General features: G+C 35.5%; 1 long non-coding RNA gene across 1 annotated transcript in view; it reads left to right on the forward strand.

Moving 5' to 3' along the window:
* Positions 1-581: 581 nt before the first annotated feature.
* The window catches only part of LOC135426041 (uncharacterized), a 126,932-nt gene continuing 105,123 nt past the window's right edge, over positions 582-22,390 (forward strand). Inside the window, exon 1 of the long non-coding RNA XR_010435829.1 lies at positions 582-703. This is a non-coding gene — a long non-coding RNA (uncharacterized LOC135426041). The remainder of the gene's footprint in view (positions 704-22,390) is intronic.

A 22,390-nucleotide genomic window follows, 5' to 3' on the forward strand; every position in this document is an offset into this window, starting at 1 on the left:
TTGCCAACATGGCCAGGACATGCGACAGCCCAAACAGCTAAGCGGATATATGATTCGGGCCCGTACATATATCACCCCAGCTAACGGTATGTTGTAGCATACCCATTATTGAAAGATATAGGTGAGGAGTGGACACTGGCTCTTACAAATTGTTTAAAGCTGATTATTAGCCATTCTTACAGACCTTTTGGCAGGTAATGCATAAGCTCGCTCACAGAGGGATATATATAAGGTATATTGGTTTTAAACAGTGTCAGCCCTGCTATCCGTTTGTCCGTCCGTATTGAAGTTCTGATAAATACATTTTCGATTATAAGCACCTATTTTTACATTATCTTAGAATAAAGAACTTTAATTGAATACTGCTAATGAGCGCCTTTGAAGGTGGGACCAAGAAAATCGATATTTCTTAACAAATTTGACGGTTCGTGGTATGACTCTGTCGGATATACCCGACTGCAACATTTTTACTTCTTTAGATACATTTTTTTTGCGTTGAGCTGGACGACAACCTCTATGTATGTAGCCTGTTATGCAGATTCGGCTTGCAGTGGAAAAAACTTAATAATGTGTCTCTGTCTCACCAATTAGGCACCCAGCCAGGCCCAGCCCAGTTTTTGTAGTGGAAAATTTGTATGCATGTGGACTTGCTAAGGAGTGGCAACAATATGTGCAACAATAATTAAAGGAAAATTTAAAGTCGGTGAGTGAATATACATTAGTTCATACTGGCTGTGTCTGTGGAAATTTCATTTAATTAATGCTGATGCTTACGCATCCAGAGGCCTAGGCTTTTATTGGGTGAAACAGGCAAAAACATAAACGTTATTTATTGCTCATAATAACGAGCCAAACATCAGCTATGCTATATTAAAAACAAACATAACAGCAGATGGCCCGACTCGAAGAGCACCCAAAACTTATACCTAATCCATAAGGATTTATAAGAATCATGTATACACATATAATAATTATATATTGCGGAAACATAAACAACTGGCATTATGGCAACATATACGTTTATTGACTAGCTTGGCGGCCAGCAAAATAAGCAAACCAAATATCATTTCTGCTACTACAAATGCCAAATTCACATGTGTATTTTTGATAATTTAATATTTTTCGCATCATTTATAAATAAGAAAATTGTCTGCATTGGGCATGATTTACATGCCACATTGAGAGGCACTCTTTGGTGGGGGCAAATTTTAAGAAAATTAAAATTTTTAAATATATTGCTTGACTTAATGCGGAATTTTTATTTATAATTCATATTTTCATAAGCCATTGGCACCTGTGTAAACATTTAAGGTGCCATGTTCAGTCTATTTAAAGTAGCAATTAAAACAAATTGAAAAAATGCTCTTGAAGAAATATATATTTAAATTTATGGTGATGTGGAAAAGGAAAAGGAATAGGGATAGACCGTGTCTAATGGTGCAGCACTCGGATAAACTACAATTTACATTTTGTTTTCTTATACTCAATATATATTAAATCTATATAGAGCATGGCTGCGGGAATAGTGTGAGCAAATTATATATTAGTTAATATTTAAAAGTTCGTATAAGTATTTCGAGTTTGTGTCACAAAATAAAACATGACACTTGCCCAACTCTGAATAATAGACGTGGGCGTGTATTTCGACGTGTTTGTGTCAAAAAATCAAAAAACCACCTTGCGTCAGCAAAACAAAAAAAAAGCAATAAATATTTTTATTCAATTAATATTTTGTCAGTTAAGGAAATTTAGCATCATTTTAAAGAGGATAGCGACGATTGCTGATATTGATTGATATTCATATAATTGCAAGTTGAATAACGTAATGCTAAGAATTTAACTGGGTTGTCACATTGATACGTTCTACATTTAATGAAATTTTAATTATAAAATAATGATTTCCACCAAACCTATATAATTATATGGATGCATTTCGCACATGTCACGAATTGAACAGGCAATTATTGGACTATTTTCACTGTCAGTTACAATCGAGCTGTTGTTCACTGGGCTTCACACGTCGTTTCGTAACTCAATAGCTAATTTAAATATAAACTAGAGTAGGTTAATCAAAAGTGTTCGACTCAAAGATGCCCTGCAGATATAGTTGTAAAACGTGCTTATAACTCACAAACAAACAAAGCTCTTTTTTCTCCCAAGTTTATTGTCTTTTAGAATTGTTGATCCGCTTTGGTATAAAACTTTAGTCTGTGAGTGTTATATATAGTTTTGTGAATCTGTGAATACCCAAGTTGAAGCATTCCCTGTTTCCTGGGTATACAACATTACCTATAAATAAACTGGTTCATTTGAGTTAATTATTAACATGTCATTGTTAGCCATGGAATTGATAAACGAAATAATTTGTTCTCTGCTCTGATTCTGATTCTGTTCGCAGTTCTCTGTGCGTGAGCGTAAGTGTGTTGTGTTTTTTCAGTGCATGTGCAGCTAAAAGCTGTCAATGCTCATTTTCATTTGGCATGATGCACCGCCAACAGCTGCCCAGAGAGTGGGCCAAAAAACCTGCACGGCGTGCCCCTGTTCCCGGGGCCGCTGCGAGTTCAGCTGAGTCAGCCAGACTGGGACTGAGATAGCGACTGGTTTGGCTGGTTGGCTGGCAGCTTGGCTGGCTGATTGTTAAAGCGATTTCTGATTTCATTTTCCAAATGGCTGCACACACAAAATGCCGCCACTGCCGCCTTCGTGGTGGGCGTGGCTGTTGGCTGCTGCATCCGTTGCACTCCGGACTCGTAAAAATGATTTTGTAAAATTTGTTTTGTGTTCGTTTTTTTTTTTTCGATTTTTACAGCTCGGTTTTATGGGCTCCAGCTGGATTGTATTGTGCATTTTAATTATAGCAATTATTTAACTGATTTCGGCTTTCAGCCAGCGGAAAATATAAGACAGAGCCAGTTGTTAATTAGATAAAAACAAACGAGCTACACCAAAATGGAGTTCAAGGAGCACGTGCAAGTAACAAGAAAAGAAAGTCCGGGTCCATTAAGTGACATAATTTAAGTAACTTAAAGTCAATTAGTTGAGTAATGAAACAGTACAAATTTAATAAAAAAAAAATAAAGACTGCGCAAAATAAAATACCCTTGGTATTTCAACATCGTTAAATCTTTTATGGCAGAATTAATAAAAACTTTTCAAGGGCATAATTAACCCATTTTCAATGAGTATAGGGTATAAATAATTAAAAAACACCCAGTATAAAATGAAAACTGCAAATTATCTAAAAAAAAAAAAATGGACGGTGGAATCTAAATATATATTTAACAAATGAATATATATATTTAAAATTCACATTTTTATGTTGTGTTATAATGCCCGAAACAAAATGCTGAAAATAGCTTACGATCTAATACAAGAATTTTTGCTTTTAATATTATTAAAATATTTTGCTTGGCATATAAATTTAGCTATATATCTGCAGTATATGCTTTTAAATAAAAGACATTCGAATAAAGCAAACAAAAAGTTCACGACACATAAGTAAATTAATTAAAACTAATATTTGCCAAGAATATCAACTGGAATTGATCCATAGGAAAAGATATAAATATGACTCGTTAACTGTTATTCTCTCTTTTAAATGTAAGAGAATATTTTATAATAAATGCAATAACAATAAATTTGACTGACTTGCAAGAAAGCCGAAACAAAAATACAGACTATTGCCAAATCCGAAATGATAAACAAATCTAAAAGCTACTTAGGCTTATTTTAGATGGGAAATTTTTTGGAAAATTTTTGACTCATGCATTTGGCGCTTGTTGAGTGAAAATGTACTAAAATATTCTTGTATTTTTGTATAAATATGGCTAATTATAACTCAAAGCGTTCCAAAATTGATAAATGTGTTTTGACAGCTTAAAACACTGTGTAATTAGGTAAACAGTGCGTATGAGTAATTTTCTTAAATCTAAACTAAAGCCAAAGATTAACAAAAATGATTTGTCATTAATTCAAATAAAGGAGAAATTATTACTTGTTTTTTAAGGCACACGTATAAATATAAGTTTTCCGATAACTGCTAATAAATTAAATTATCAACACAAAAGTTGCAAATCTTAATAATCAATTAACAGTTCCTAATTGATTACAATTTTGCAGGTGTCTGCCATATTTAACAAAGCCGGGCAATTTAATCTACAAAATCTCATACTATATTTATATATGTGTGTATATATTGTAAATTTATAGCTAACGCGTTAATTTATTTATAATTTATTTCAATTCGTGGAGTGGGTGCTGATAATACGCATCTCGCTGGGGCCTGGGACTGATTAGTGCATAGACATAAAATCCGACTTGTTGTCTGGCTGTCGCTTTGTGTTTCTGTTTGCCCAATTTATTTGTGTCCCCCATGTGCGTGTGTGGCAAAGTGGTGTTAATTGATGGGGAGGACAAAGCTGACACAAGTCGCAGCATACCAAGAACAACAACAACGACTACAGCGACAAGAATTACTTGTTGCCATTTGTCAGTCAGTCATTTGCTCATATTAAAAAGTTTGCCAATGCGCCTGCGCCATCTCCAGAGTACCTGCCCCACCCACCCAAGCAAAGATTTTAGTGGTACAGTGGAACTTTCCTTGGTTAAACTGCTAACGAAATTGATGTTAGTGTTGACAATGCCGAATAGTTAGTTCCCAATTGCATTTGACTTAATTTTCAGCATTGTTTAGCACTGAATAGCTCCTACAACACTGTTTTTTGTAAATAGAATAACTTAATTTTTAGATTTCAATAGTGTTAATAATTTCCTCTACATTTATTTAAATTTCAGTGCTGTGTAGCAGTGAGAAATGTCTAACCAGTGTTGCCCAGCAGCTGAATTCTATGAAACTCAGCAGACTTTCAACATATTTCAAAGCTTTTATAAATTTCAAATAAGAAGCAATAAATTAAAACAATTAATCAGACGTTTCTGCAAGCGTATTGAACTATATATGCAATTGAAATAATTTATATTCAATTCGATAAATCCACTGAAATAAACTTATGTCATTAGTTCTTTTGAAACTGTAAGCAGCTGTCAGTTCTTGATTTGTTTTTGACAGTTCGTTAAAGTCAAATTTAACTTTACTTATTTATTTGCCGTCAGAGCTCCAAATACACAAACAATTGGCACAAAAAATTGTGACAATTACGTCAATTTTGCGCTGATTTTGTTCAGTGAATGTATCTCTCATTAATATACTCGTATATGTGGGCATCCACCGATATCTTTGTATCTGTGCGATTGTATCTGCAGCGCATCTTTTGGCCAGCCATTCGATTCATGTTCACACGTGTGTTTATTTTGCGCCAGTTCGTTGCGGAGGCGGCCCCGCCTGCTGAGCTTAGAAATATGTACGCACATGCATATCTATATAGTAAATCATACATATACGGTTAAATATAGTAAATATAAATATATATGCGTGTATCTGAAATGTTATGGCATTTGTGGCATTGGCTTGCTTAAAATTTAATGGCACATATCTATATGCATATGCGTGTATTTCCATTTTATTGAGTGTCATTAAATTATTATACAATTCATTTTGCGGTTGATGGCAACATTTTATTCGAATTAGTATGAACATTTTTTTATGCTACATTACTTTTTGTATGTGATTCAAATTTCTGTTGTCCTATTTTTGATTTTATACCTCGCTAAAAAATATATATTTTTTTCGTTATTCACTTTTTATTGTTTGTGGGTCCTAATTTTGCATTGCATATGATATTCATATCAAATGTAAAGCTTTTATTGTTGAAAAAGTATGTGAAGTTTTATGTTCAAAAGTATGAAAAGATAAATTTAAAAACCGTACTAAAGTTTAAAGACATGAATATCCCGCTTTAAGCTATCAAAATAATTTGTCGGCTCAGTTGTTGTCTCAGTCATAGAAACCAAAAACCGCTGAATAATGCCGACAAATGTTAATCAAAATAATTTGCGTCGTGGTACAAAATAGAGAACAGAGCTCAGTCCGGTACAGTCCGGTCCTGGCAAGCGTCAGGCGTTGGCCACTAATTAAGGCCCGTGGCCGAAAGCTAGAAACAGCAAAAATATCAAACATGGTTAAAAGAAAACAGATAAATGTAATGGCAATGGCAAATTACAATTGTTTGCACTTTGGCAAGGCAAAAGTCGCTGCGGGCCGGCAGTCGGAGGCGCAGATGAGGGTAAGAATTGTTGGAGGTACGGGGTTTTGGGGCTGGCGCTCGGTATGCCAGCGATAAAGACGGTAAAAAAAAAGCCAATTCAATTAATTTGTGATTGTTTAGCAAAATCAAACAGAAAGCCAAACCGAAATGCAATTAAAATAAGAGACAGGGTAAAGGTAAATTGAGATGCATAAAATATTCACCAAAATACGGCATGGAGAACTTTAAGTAAATATGCTCAAGTTTTATGAGGCGGGTAAAAACATGCCAAATTAAAGCTTCTTAGAGTTGTGGAATTGTGTTGCCTTTTAATATTATGCATGTATTATTAACAGTCCAATAAGCTCATTAGTTATCTTATTTAATAGGTTTTGATCAGAATTTGCCCAGGTATTTAAACTTATATACTTTAAGTATCCATAGGTACTTTTTATACCCTGTATGCATGGGCTTAGAGGGTGAAAATTTGTTTAAATTGGCATATTTTATTGGTATAACAAAGAGAACAATATTTATGTTAATTAAATATATACTTACATTAGAGCTGAACTAGTTTCTTTCACTAATCTTGGGGTTGTTTAAAGTAAGATACTTGGATCCGACTAAGGCCCTCAATTGCATCTCTTAATATGCGTACCTCTTCGTATCTGGTCAACGCAATTAAGTATATACACAGTATTTAAAGCATAAATTCTCTGGTGAATACATGTTTTTGTATGTCGTTACTCGAAATTACACAAGTATTGCAGGATTATGTTACTTTTATTTTGGGTATAATTCTGTTTTCGGTCTCCCCCTGGGTGCAAGGTATCTGCTAGTCAATCTCGCACTCTTGATTCTTGTTTTAATTACGAATGATGTTAACACGCGACTATTTCGAGATATCGCATTATCGACACATGCAAGCAGTCGGTATCTGGCGGGTCTACAGATGTCTTGTCGAGTATTTCTCAAAAGTATTTCGCAAATAAAGATAAACGCAATGACATATAGCACTCATACGCCGCGGTGGCGTTCCGCCCCCCCGCTGTCTGAGGCTCGCCGATGTCGCCGTAATTGCCTCGAGTAGATCTCGAATACTCAAGCTCTTAAAACGGTAAACGTGTTTCCCATAATTTGATTTGCTGTACTCAGTGCCGCAGCTTCGACGGTGTTTGCCGTCTTTTAATTGGGGCGTGGATTTGTTTTTTTGTCAGTCGCTGAATGAGCTCATTGTTAAATTGTTGAAAATATGTTGAAAATGTACATTAATTAGCCATCTCGGTCTTCAGATTTCAGTGGATTCTCGTGCATTGATTGGCCACAGGCGCGTGGCTATTAAATTTCAAGTTGATTGGCGTTTATTTACAGATAAGCCCAAAAGATACGAAGAAATTGAACAACAATTTATGTATATAAGGTAAAACCTTAAAACGATATTTATATAATGGGATTGTAGGATTTAAATTTCTGGAATATCTATATATATTCTTTAAAAATCTATTAAGTTTGAGCTTTTTCAATTTTTATTACGGCAGCTCGAAATTCCTTAAATTTGGCTTAGAGATATTAATCAGAGCTTATTAAAACCTATTAGATTAATAATTTATTTGATCTGAAATAAAGCTCGACGCAATTTCGGCTGTAAACTGGTTTCGAGTGATTCAGAAGCGGATTTTTTTATTTTTTGTCTTAGATAAGATGATGTAGCTTGACGTGTGGGCTGGTGTTATAGAGTTAATTTAATTTAAAATCCTAATGAGACTTAAAAGCGACGTGATTCTGTTTCCAGACTAATTAAAAAAGTTAATTGTGGATCATTAAATTTAATCTGATACTGACTTATCCAGAGTAGAAAGATACAATTAAACTGATAATAATATTTATATATATTTTTATATATGATAAATAAGTACTAAATGATTTAGAAAATATTGTTTATAAATTACAGGTATTCTTCTATTTCATTTATAAACTCTAAATAATTAGTACGAATACAACGGTTTGACTAAATAACAAACATTTATCTTAAACCATATGAACTCCGTTAAGATGTCTGGTTGACTTATCTCATACATTCAGTTCAGAATATAATAATTCATATTTAATTTAAAAGTGTGGCATAACATTTTTAAGCTAAATGGATGTTTGAGAATTTATTTGGGAACTTCATAGTATCGCATGCCATTAAATGAAATCGTCTTTTTAAATTGCTCATGAATATTAATGGAACCCCGGCTTTCGCTCACGAATTACGAGTACACCACAAACGAGTACGAGTGTGTGTTAGTCTTTCACGCATCTCATGCTACAGACATTTGCTCGCGTCACTCGAATAGAACTCATTGAACCGCATGAAGCCACTGAAACTGACAGTCAACAGCAACAATAATAAAAAAACAACAACAAATGACAACAGCAATTCAAACCAAGTCGAATAATAACAAAATCGCAGCCCACACACGTCAATAGATTGAAAAATATGCGTACTAAATTAGTAAATGCACATGAATTCTATTAATACGCAACAAAAATAGAATTCATAATGGGAACAACTAAAATAGCAGCACACTGCGAGCCATGTGCTCTAAATTCACACACGTGTAAATAATGTATGATTCAGAGGAATCAATTTCATCAGTTCTCCATTTCGGTGCAGTATTTGAGGTCTTAAGAGTTAGGATGGGATATTCATTATATTAGAACATGCATATTGTCTCATTAGAACTGGAAACGCACCTCGATGGATATTTTGTTGCCTTAAAGCAGGAAAATGCACCCAAAAAATTATAGAAATTATAATGTCAATAATAACAATAGTAATAGTAATATTTAAAATTGTAATAGTTATATTGAGTGGGATTAATTAGTATTAAATTAATACTATGCTTTAAAATTAAACTACATATACAACAGCTCTTAGAACTCGTTGTACTTAAAGAGTTGCCTAGTTCGACTTCAGTTTAAAACACTCAAATCCATTAAGCTAAACCCATTCAAATGCTTTATATCCAATTTATGAGTGCACTGACTGGGGTCACTCAATTATTCAACAAGGACGCGCTCTGCGCGTTAAAAAAAGAGAGGTTAAAAAAGTCTTTCGTTGCCGATTTGAGGCGCATAGATTCAGCAATTACAGGCAAATGGAGCCAAGCGGCAGCCGACACCATTAGAGGCATGGAATTTCCAAAAGGATAACGTACAGTTGCTGCTTGGGCGTTGGCCTTGGCGAAGCGACCTTCTGCGCAGCTTGCTGCTCAGGATTCGCATACGGATTCGTTTAACAAATGAAGCAAAAGTTAAACTTTGCTCGCTGGCAGTTTTATTTGATTTACACAGGTGTGCAGCCTGTTACCTGGTGCCCATGAGGGGCGTCAGGATGAAAAATGCTGCCAGCCGTGTCGGCTGGATAATAAATCAATGAACAAGGAGAAAGGCGGGGCGCCGGCCACTATGCGGTGCGGTGTTACCATTGGCAGGCCACATATTGAACGTTTGCATACTTAATTAAGTCAATTATTTTGATGTGGTTGCTCTATAAAATGTTAAACGCCGCAGCGACATCAAATCAATATGCGTCGCGCTCCTCGTTGCCACACGCGGCGTATGCGTAATGTCAACTAGCCAGCGAACAAACTGGCATACAAGCAAACACACCTCAAAATCCTTGACCAAATCGGGCGGGATCCAGCCCCCTCTGGTGCCCACGTGCCCAGTTAGCTGTTATCCTTTCGTTTATCCTTGAAACTAAATACATTAGCGCTAAGTGGACGTTCGATATGAGCGCTACTTCAACGGCTTCATCTCACATGCTCGGCGCTTAGACGAAGTTTGTTAAACACATATTTGTTCAATAATTCATTATTTTTGATGTTGCTTGCATTTAATGGTCGTATGAGTAATGCGTTTGATTGGCTGTGATTATGCGGCATAAAAAGGGCCAGCACAATTATAATAAATTTCCAACTAGCTCTCCCATAAAAGGCAACAAATTACCCATTAATATAAACAAGTGCCCACTCGACAGCTATTTTTATCAGATGCCTGCTGTTCCAATAAGCAGAGCAAGAGGTCGAGTTTCGGTTTATTGATAAGCTTGACTTGGTCATGAGTGTGTAGCTTAAGTTGTTCACTTTATTTCAGCCCAGCAAGAAGCTTTAAAGATGTACATCATGTTCAAACTTAGCGAACCATGAGTATTTAGGCTGGGATACCACGGTATAAAGGTTGAAATGTCTTAGTCGAACGCCTTACGAGACAGAATCGAAGGATCATTCATAGCAAAAGTTTTTTATATAAAAAATAATATAGTTAATGTACATATTTAAATATTTAGGAGACAGAATCGAACGACCTTTCATGACAAAAGATTTTTATATAAAAAATAATATAGTTAATGTACCTATTTAAACATTTTCTTAAGTGTGTAACTATAAATACTTACTACATATTTTTATACCCTTGCTGAGGGTATCATAATTTTGTCGTGAAATGTGTAACGCATAGAAGGAGAAATCTCCCACCCAATAAAGTATATATATTCATGATCAGTATCATAAGCCGAGTCGATATAGCCATGTCCGTCTGTCTGTTTCTATGCGAACTAGTCTCTCAGTTTCTTTCTGTTGTATGCAGTACATATGTCGGAGCCAGCTGGATCGGACCACTATATTATATAGCTGCCGTAGGAACGATCGGTCGAAAATTAAGTTTTTGTATGGAAAACTTTTTGGTTTTTCAAGATATCTTAACCATACACGGCGTTAGCTACTTTTCCTGTGCTTCTTAGATACAGGCAAAGCACTATGAGCATTATGAAAAGGTTAGGTCTGCAAGGCTATTATATCTTCGGCGTGCCGAAGATAGCCCTTCTTTCTCGTTTTTATTAAATTTACAATTTGTTTTTAGATATTAAAAAAAAAGCTAAGCTAGAGCTAAAGCTAGCCGTCTCTTGTTAGATGGCAATGTTTAATCCGGTCAGTTTTCAGTCAGTAAATAAAATAGAAGGTTGTCATTTGTTAGGTTAACCCTTTCGGAATACGATTTTGCTGTTGTTTTTATAAAGAAATAATTACTTTTCCATTCGGATATTTTGGCGAAATGTCAGTATCTAGATATATATGTATTAGTCTGTATATAGCAATCAGAGGGCAACATTTTGCATATCAACAGCAAAGGCAAAGGGGCTGCCGGCGCTTGCCAGCTGCGCTAATCTTCTTAACAATCGCAGTAGCCCGGGGGCGGCATAACCAACTCGACGGGTTGTCATGGTCGGGCATGGGCAAACGACTGAATGGACGAGCTGCAAAATGGAAAACAGACGGATAACCATTTCCGCCAAATGCTATGATAAAGAAAATGTGAGCGAAATTAAAAGAAAATGCAAATGACAGTAAACAGCCGAAAGTTTGTAATTGAATATGAGGCGCCAAAAGGCAATATTTTGCCCAGATCTGTCCCTGAACATTTCTCTATAGTATAAAGTTTTCCAGTGGCAGCTAACAAAATGCCAAAATCAATAGGTGGAGCTGGTAGCTCGTAGTTGGAAGGGATGTTGCCCACATCATAGATAGAAAACCCGCTTAGCTGTTCGTTCATTGGATTTATTTGGTCATTTATGACGCAGATGAAAATCATTTGGCGATTGCTGCCGTTGGCTTTGTGATTGTTGTTACCATTGTAATTTAACTAGCATTTACATTTCAGCGTTTGCTGTTTTCCATTTGCCGCCAGCACAGTCGGCAGTTGTTGTTGTTGTTGACAATAAAAATCGAAATCAATAAAATGAAAATTGATGCTTTCAGCCGTAAAACAAAACGGAAATTGAAATGTGGTAAGCAGTGAGTTGTGTGAAAGAGAGAGAGATACAGAGAGAGAAAGAGGGTGGCTTTACCTATGGCCAGGTGTAGCTGCAGCTTGCCAGTTCAGGGTCGATTTCTTATTGCAGGTAACGCGAGCTGGCACGAATTTATAGACAGTCGACCCATTTAACTGAAATATGTATATACACTCGAGCATATGTAGCGATTATCATATTCTTCGCATGCAGCTTTTTATATGTTCAGGCATTCCATAATTATATTCAATTAAAAAACAATCACTCAAACTTTTAACACTTTCAACGCGTGCAAGCCTAGCTAGCAAAATTGAGTAGGCCAACAAAAAAAAAAAAAAACGAAAACAGAACACGGCGCCACAAAAGCAACAAACCAAAATCATATCTAAGCCAAGCTATCTACACACGCATACATACACACAGGTTGGAGTGTGCGTGTGTGTTGGATTTTATTTGCCTTAGATTAGATTAAATGTAACGCCGTCTACTGAAAGCCCGTCTAAAGTGCGCAAAAGAAAACAAATGAAAAAGTTTTGTTTGATTGAAGTGGAGTTTGGTTATCAGTTACCCAAGACATCCACAAACTGAAATGTGGCAACAAATATGTTATATACATATTTCTATTTTTAAAATGTTATTAAATGTATAAATATAATTTATATGAAAATATTACAAGAAAGCAAAAGAGAGCTTCCAATATGTGAAATGAAAATCACGCGCTTATAAAGTTCATTTATGGGTACCGATTCCTCACAACCTTTGCTTAATATCGCTAAATATCGATAAGCAGCTACTATATATTATTTTTAAAATATATATACATACAGACAAGCTGCCGAAGTATGCATGCATGTGAATGTGTATGTGTGTGTATGTCTGTATGTAAGTATATGTATTTGTATTATTGTATGTGGAGTACACAAGTATTTTGTTCAAAGGAATATATGTGTGTCTGTGTATGTATGTATGTGTGTGCGTGGGTGTGTTAGTGTGTGCAAGCATGCATGTAATCATTTATGTACATATGTATGCATGCATGTTTGCTTTCTAATACCAAACGCAGACAAAGCGTATTTGTCGCTGTCCTACAAATTCAAATTAAACGAATTTCTACAAAATGCTCTACTCCTCGATTCTCAAGAATTCAAGAAAGCTCTGCAGTTTTCATGCTTAGCTAGTAGTGTAGTGTTTTTCATGTGTTCTTTTGGGTGTGTGCGTGTGTACATATATATGTATGTATGTACGTGCGTACATATATATGTATGTATGTATGTGAATGTGTGTAGATATACATGTATGTATGCATGTTTGCATGTATACAAACAAGCATGCACCCATATATGCACAAATATGTATGCATATAATATATACAGACATCCACACAAACATATATATATGCATGCATATATATTTATCTATGCAAAAATGCATACATGCATGTATGTGCATGTATGTAGGCATTCGGACATGTATTCATACATATACGTATGCATGCATGTTTGCATATATACAAAACAAACATGCATACAAATATGTACAAACAGGCATACATATAAATGCAAACGCATTTCTACCGAGGAAGCTTGGATTCTACGAAAAGTGTGAAACAGGTCTCAAATGATTTTTCATATAGATCCATGGAAATTAATTTGAGCCCGAAACGTCACCCACCAAATCTTTGACTCACATTTCCACCAATGAGGGATGAATTTTCCAAAAAGTGCGAAATACCTTTCTAATGAATTTGAATAAAGATCTTTGAAAATGCGTTTATGGCCGTTTCATTCAAAGGTTTTTCCTGATTTGAATTTCCCGAAACCCCGTCTTAACCTGCACCTTCATCACATAAGGTAACTACTTTGAAAATTTCACCTTCGTAATCACCAATCAGTCAGTCAGTCAGTCAGTTAGGACAAACAGTTTTACATAAAGAGATTATATTGTATTATTGAATTTGTATTTAAAAGTTACTGTGTTTGATATAGATTTATTTGTGTGTGAGTTTTCAAAATGGCGAAATATTTAGAATTGTTATTCTAATAAAATATTACCTTTATTAATACTATATTATATTACCCTATATCAACATTGTATACGTATCTGTGGTAATTGTTAAGTGTTTGAGCTCTAGAGTATTTGTTTTTAAAGCGCCTGCTTTAAACAAAATGGGCAGCAATTTGTAAACGGACGCGCTATTTGACTGAAAGTTCATGGTCTTCAAGTGGGTTGTGGGGGACCGTGGGGAGACAGTTACTTTTGATTTGTGACCGCGTCTGGGTTTGTGCCAGAATTCGCAGTCGGAATTGCAGTTGACTGGCGTGCAATTATTGTTGCTTAAATAAGTGCTTCGAGTTGCGCCACAAATATTTCAAATGCACGCCTACAATGTCTGTCAGAAATGTGGTCGAGTATCTAGGAAATTTCGCATTTCGATTTTTTGTTTGCCGTGGGCAGAGTGACACAAAAAATTCAACAACACACAAAATCAAAACAAATACAAAGCAACTAAACATTTCAACACACGAGTGCGTAACTTTGCGAATTTGCCAAAAATGGCAACGAATGTTGTGAGTTCAGCTTGGCCGGCACAAGTTGCCCCAAACACACACTCCCAGATACAAACACAGATCCAAAGATACACTTGTCGCATATGAATTCATTATGAAGACCTGCTGGAATTGCTGTTTGACTGGCTGATATTACAATTTTGCACTTAGTCCCCAGTCTCGGTCGGTTCTCGACTGTGTCTTATTTATTTACTCGCATTTGTATGTATATATTTTTCTTTTCGTTTTTGGTGCTCTTTAGTATGACGCTCACGTTGAGTTGAGAAATACGTTTGTATATAAGAAATGTCGCGCAAAAATGTTATTGTATAAATTGCAGTAGTTGTTGCTTTAGCACGCACAGTGGGCATTTTCGAAAAATTGGTGTATAATAAAGTCAAGAAGAGACAGCTGGCATCAGACATACAGATAGAAGACTCGGACGCTCATTTTCCGACCTGAGGGGAAAGCTTTATCATAAGGGAAGAAAGGGCTTGTGCAAAAGTACGTAAGAGCCAGAAAGACGCTTCTCCGACTCCAAAAGTACACATATTCTCGGTCAGCGTCAAAATCTGATATGTAGATTTTGTATAGCATAGGATACCTATCTCATTTTTATTTGATGATATTATGTACTTGTCTATTTTGAGTATAATTTTGAAATTTGACTATCATTGACTAGTTGCACCGATAGCCAATATTATGTCAATATATATTATACGTTTTTCGACTGAATACTACTCGAACAAATGAAGTGCAGTCCAGAATTCAAATTTCTATATTTATTTAAAAGATTACTAGGCAAGAATACAATAATTTGTATGTTTTTGCTTTATTTGTAATCAAATTTTTCAGAGGTCTTAAAATTCGAAAAAAAAAATAATTACATTACAAAATCTAATTATTTAACTTGTATTTCTCGTTATTATTTCAATAATCCTTAACAATATTTTGCTTTCTTTCTTCTTAAAATTATTTTTTATGCACTGTTATTTATATCCTCTCCATTTCCTCAATTCTATTCATATTTCTATCTCGTGCATTTTCTTTTACCCGCTGCTCAAATTCTGTTGCTGTTCAGATGTATGTCTAAAGATCTATCTTCTTCCTACTAATAGACAGCAATCAAGCAATTGTGTGTGTGTATGTGAAATAAGTATACATGTTAAGCAAGTCGAGGAACGTTTCATCCCGTTGCTTAGTAAAAAGCTTAAAAAGCATCTTGAATATAATCAAATCTTCTTCTAAATATCCCTAACAAACACAAGACCATATACATTAATCTTCGCAATCAGCGATATGGCCAATTGATATTATCAAAATGAACTTAATATGTAAGCATTGTCTATCAACTCTTTGGTTTGACATTCGCTTCGCTCTTACATTAAATATTCATATTTCCCAGCGACTCGTTTCGGGGCCTCATTTCGCAAACCTAAACGACACTTAAGTGCCGGGCACTTAATAACAAATTTCTGGGTAAGACATACACCAGAATACTTCACTAGACGCCTTTCGTGAACTGCACTTTAAAAATGTGAAATATGCGCCCCACTGCTGCGGTGTCATGTTGGGCTGCGTAGTTGTGGGTAGCTCCAAACAAGTCCCAGACAGTTGCACTCCCTCCCCCCCCACCGCATTACCTGACCAGACAGCCAGCCAGCGAGTGCAGCTTCCAGTAAAGAATGCTCTGTTTATTTTATACTCTGAAATATTCTTGATTTTTCTGTGTTGCTCTGAAGCGTACTTAGAGTTAATTTCGTTATTTTTATGGTGACATTTGCTCATTTTCAAACTGTTGTTGCTTTCTGTTGGAATTGTAGTCCTTGTCACTTTATTTAAATACGTATACGTAATTAATTAGACTGCATTACTCATACGCCGAGTCAGCTGGCATATGCTTCATCCTAATTGACATTTGACTTGATTGGATTTATGACAAGTGCTGTTAAGTGTAAACTTAGTTAAGAACCAAATTCAACTGGCACCTGATTTTCATTTAGATAATTTAAGTGTCAATTAGTATACATATTGTAAGATATAGAGACAGATTAAGACAAATAGTCACTGCAGAATATGATTATTTGAAAACAAAAGGTTAGAAATCATGTGGAATAGAGTGGGAACGACTAATGAAAAGGGTCAACAGAATATCGGGTAAGGCAGGGATTCAGTTTTCTATTTTACATATCAAATTTACTTAAACAATATCCATGTTATGAAGCTAACTAGTATACAAATTATAGAAGAGAGAAGGAGGAGTTCAAAGGCATCTGAGTCACATGACAGCTAGTACTTAATGTACTTGTTAACGTAAACTGACAGGAAAGAAAAATCAAGTTTTAAAAATTCGATTTAATGACGCAATTCTAAACCAAACCGGTTAATGCTAGATAAGCAGATAGGACGGACATGGCTATATCGACTCAGTTCGACTCCGGAACAAGAATAATTGATAGTTTTCAGGAGGTATTCTTCAGTTCACAACTTTTTATCGAACGTAATATAATAGAAATTGATTTTACAAACATTTCTCCATAAATGCCTTGGCCTGAAAGTTATTTTTAGAGTAACAACCCTTAGCAATTATAACTGGGCGTCTCTGACAATTGAACGCACTTTGAACCACATTAGTTACAAGTTCTCAGTCCCTGTCATAGATTTAAATCAAACTCAACTCATTCTAATCTGAAATGCAAAAGTAGATTAAAAAGTTGACTCGGTAGACTAACTGTTTGAATTGCGTTTCCTTATCCTAATTCAAGGTAGTAAGAATTTTTGCTGATTTTGGATCCTTAATTCAATATTTAATTCCATTAGCAAGTATAAAATATTTTCAGGTATTCTCAAATTGATATACTTTAATTTTTAAAAATAAGTCGAATTTACCTGCCAAAATTTCTGATACTTCTTATCGATTTGCCTTTGCTCTGTTTATCCAAAAAAAAAATATGATATATAAAAATATAAAAATATTGCAACAATAATTGTAAAAATTTGCATTTGTTGGCAATGAGTTTTATTTTTTTGTACTATAGCGTACTATATTCCAGGGTATTTGCGACTCGACGTAGTTTATCTCGGTTTCCTTTGTGATTTAATTTTGTTGTTCTGTTCAGCTTTTCGACACGCTACTTTATGTAAGCATTAAAACTAGCGCCTCGCACAAAAGCTACTTCTATAGATACATATAGACGATGTTGTCGTGTGGATTGTGCTCAATTTTTTGTAGCTGGATGTGGTTGTTGTTGTTGTTGTTGTCGCCGGCGTTTGCAATTTGTGCATATTTGTTACAAGGTTAATTCGTCTGATTGTAAAAGTGCGAAAAAGCAATCCGAAATAAAATGTTGCGCCTATTTTTATGGCCAAATATGTATGTAGAATATAAATGTGTGCATTTATTTATATTAAATATTTTCATTTCATTTCATTTTAATATATTAAATATAAGATCTTTTGTCTTTAACTAGTTTCTTCTTTCTTTTTGACTCTACTTTTAAAATAAATTGAATTCCTTTGCACTCACTTTCAATTTCAGGCTTAAAGCTTTCTTAATTTTATTTTCATTTATTTTATTGTATTTCATTGAAATATTGCTGAACCGCTAACTAAATTTAAATAAAGTTGCCAGCCGAGAGATTGGCTCGTGGCTGCCTTTGGTTGGCGTTGATGCTGCCAACAGCTGCAGCCATTTGGCTGCTGGCCCCTCGCTCCTCCCGGCGACAGCACAACAATAACAGCAACAATTTTCAAATTGAATTTTCTGTCAGCTGCCAGGACGGATGGCTGACGCAAATGACTGCTCGTCTGTGCCAGTGTCAATGCCAGCGCTCGTCCATGTGCCCAACTGTGTCTCAGTCGCTTTGGGCAAATTAACTTTTGTGGTCAAATTCGATGCGGACCCACTAAGTAGAGGCTGGCCATGATGCAAGGCGCTTTTGATGACGTGATTTGGCCTAGGCCCGCCCCGTGCCAAATTACATTTCCCTTTTGTCCGCATTTCACTTGACAGTGCCTAATTCTCCTATTAGCATTCGCATCTTCTATCTGTATCTGTCTCTCTGTACGTGTAGCTGCATCTGTTGCCGATGACATAACCCAATGCATTGACTGAAAAGCGAAAAAAAAGTAGAAAAATAATACAATTACGCACAGTAAGCGTAAATGTGATTCAATGTGTATGATTGCGCGCGCGTTTGTCTATGTGTGTTTGTGTGTAGGCGTCTTGAGTGAAATGGGCGTGTGTAAGCATTTGTAATATTCCTAAGTCATTGCCAGCAATCGATAGTAATTACGCTTCAAGGACCTCTTGCCATGGTGCTAGTGAAAACTAGAACACAGAGAAGAGCAGGATGAGCAAGTGAACTAGATAGACAGAAATACTGTTGACATGTTGGAGCGGGAATACATGATAAGACTGTGTAAGCTTGGGGAAAAGTCAAAGATGTTAAAGGCAAATACAAACACAAGCAAATGAATGCCAAAGGAACGGAGCCCAAGAGCTATCAAACAGGTGGAACACAGCAAAGTTCCTAGAAAATCATGTAATATATTCAATTAAGCTTCAAAGCAATTAGTTGGAAATAATAATAAAACAAAGTAATTGTCCTTTGCTGCAATTAAGTAAATCGATTATAATATTCTTCATATTGTATGACTGAACAAAATTGTCACAGCTGTAAAGCTTCTGTGTGATAACAAAATATTTCTTTAATTGAAATCAGCAATTTAAAAGCTTTTCCAATAAGCTGGCTCCCAATCAAGTTTGCAAAACCAAACATTCGTTTTCGGGGGGTTTCGGTTCAAGGCAATGCCACGCCTTAAGTAAAATCTGGTTTTCCCTTTCTGTAAACACAGGATGGATCTCAAAAAAATAGAACTTTTAACTTATCATAAATTAAATTATTTATATTTAAATAGCTTAATTTTTTCAATTTGTGAACTTTTTATGTATGTGTATATATTTATTTAATTCTGGTTTATAAGCGTGCTCTTTTCCAAAAAAAAAAAAAATAATGTTTCAGTCGCTTTATTAAGCTTCGATTCATGTGTGGTTCCTATCATTATTTTAACTAGACTTGAGCTAAGCATATATATTACTTAATAGACTGCAAAAAAGGTGTGGATTATTAGTATTTTATATTCTAGCATTAGCTTGTATGAATATGTATTCAGTATCCATCTACTCCCAAATAAAGTATTTAAATCCATTAGCAATGAGTTGGAAGTGTTTTCCAATTGAAAATTTAAATTACAAACTCACAAACCAATTTAAATCAACATTTTTCCCTCATAGATTTAAGGCCGACGTATTTCCACGAAAAAATTGACCGTCATAACTTACAGAATTCAATTTTCTGCCAGCCAAAAAGGGCAAAAAGATAATACACATGCCAATAAATCACAGCGCACAAATAAATTTGACGTAAGGATACAAAAAATTGTCGAAATCGTTAGCCAAAAAAGGAGTATATGTAAAATGCGACTTAAAAGAAACAATATACGGCAACAAATAAAGGATAACGCAGAAGCAATCAGAGCAAAGACAAACGGAAATAAGGGACAGAGGCAAAGATTTAAGCCAAATGCAGCAGCAATAATAACAACTAGTTACATCAATGACAGTGGTAATGGCAATGGCAGAACTAAAACCACAGTTGGCAGCTCGCTGGGGCCAAGGTAAGCCGAATAAGGATCAAGTCAAAGCTGACATTGCACATTGCAGCAAGCAGTCGGATGTATAACCGAACCATGCACCAGTAGCCAGCACAGGACATGCAAGGACAGTCAGGACAGTCAACAACCAAAACCAGCTGCGGCTGTGGCTTCTGCTGCTGCTGGTGTAAGAGAGGTTGGCATCATTTACACGGCACTGGAGCCAGAACTACATATGCTTTGCGAGGGCCCAACGGAGCAGGCTTGCGGTTTTTGCATCCACAGAACAGTTTTGTGAGCCTATAAAACGCTTGACTTAAGCACATTGCGACTGCTTTAAGGCAAAGGCAATTTGCGTTGTACGCCAATAAAGTCTGGCATCAGCATCGACAGCCGCTCCACCAAATCCACGGCACGTGCTGGCCAATCAACAGCACGCAGACAGACAAGCTGAGCGCCAAGTTGGGTGGCCAGCAAATCAGTAAACTTTAAGAGTTATGGAAATTTCTATAAATATTAGCTCGCTACTTATGCGAGTCGACAACGAGATATCCTATCAATACAATTACAGAATTTAGCAAAGCCTGGATAACAAATAGGAGTCCGAGATTATATATGTTTCGACCTATTTTCAAAGTTCTGCCTTATAAAATAATAACTCAGTTTTTTTTATAAAAATCCGATCGACTTCTGGGTGTTTACATATGATAATCTCTATGAAGCGGCTTAATTTATTGATACCAGCTAAAAAGCTTGGCAGGAATAAGATAGATTGGGATAAAACATAATAAAGTTCATTTTATTTGATGGCATATTAATGCGAATAATTTTTGTAATTTCTTTGTTATTTCTCACTTTTCAATTGTTATTACAACTAATACACATAAATTCAGATATTTGATAGATTTGGGTATTTGCTGTTGTTTATTTTTTCAATATTTTGATGGGCTGTAAGGTGACTAGGAGGAAAAAAAAACCAAAAGATGCGATCAATTTTTAAAAAAAGAATGTCGTTTAGGTATTCGATAATGGAAAGTGCGTGGGATAGTCAACTTTAAACTAACAATAACAAAAACTCCGTAATTATACCTTCCTTACTCCTTCGAGTAAAGGATATAAGAAGCGCAAGTTGATGATGGTCTGATCTGGAAATTATGGCTAGCAGACGCAGACAGTCAAAATAACTGCAAATTGTAGCAGATGAAAATTGGGAAAAGGGGTTGTGGGCAACCAGCCGCGAGCCCAATATTTTGCATAAGCGTGGATCTCCATATTATGCCCCAATTTGTGGCTGAACATAAATAAAGCAATAAAAGGGGCACATAAAAATGGAAACAACATGGCAAAAAATAAAGAAAGAAAGAAAGAACTTAAGTAAACGAAACGAAGACAGTTCAATTTATATTCATAATTTACTAAAAGGGTGCCGGTTGTGTTGTTTAAATGCTTGGACATAAATGCGATACTTAAATGTATCTGAATATATAAGACATGCAAATTTTTCATATTCAACCAAAGCCTACACAAAATGCAATTTATAAAAACAAAATCAATAACAAAATTAAATAAAAAATTGCTATATATAGAATTATTGTTATTTAAATGATAATACTTAACTATTGAAAGCATAAAGAATTTATAATTAAAACTAAATATTTTGAGAGACGACCTTTATGCGCTGCAATATAAATACTTTTATATTTTTTCCAACATAAGCAAGAATTAAACCCTTTTTTTGCATGAAACATATAATTCCTTAAATTTAAATTGGCCATGGCTGTGGTTAAAATTTAATTAAATTGGCTTTATAGTTTACAGCACAGTGTTATTTAGTTTCGGGCCCTAAATATAAGTCTGTATATTCTAGAAGCAGCATAGCATACGATTATTATTTAAATGTCTGGCATTTAAAACTTAAGCCGTATTTTAAATGTCATGATTGCTTTCAGCTGTTGTGGCTATTGTGCAATTGGAAATTTCACACTTTGGCAGCTGGCACAGCGAAGGTAATTCAATCCAAAATTTCATTCCGGCCTCCCCGTCTGCCCACTTCCCGCCTTCAGCGCACGCTCTCAAGTCAATTTGCCATATCATTTGCAGCCGTCGAATTGCCAAGGCAAGCTGTCTACTGCCCCGACTCTCCTGCTCCGCTCGTGCCCCTATCCATTACCCAGTGGGGGCAGCTGGCCATATATTTTGGCCATTATTGC

The sequence above is a fragment of the Drosophila montana genome, unplaced genomic scaffold, assembly GCF_035044405.1.
Source record: "Drosophila montana isolate Dmon_TW-CO22-7 unplaced genomic scaffold, ASM3504440v1 contig_1962_1, whole genome shotgun sequence".
Classification (NCBI taxonomy): Eukaryota; Metazoa; Arthropoda; class Insecta; order Diptera; family Drosophilidae; genus Drosophila; species Drosophila montana.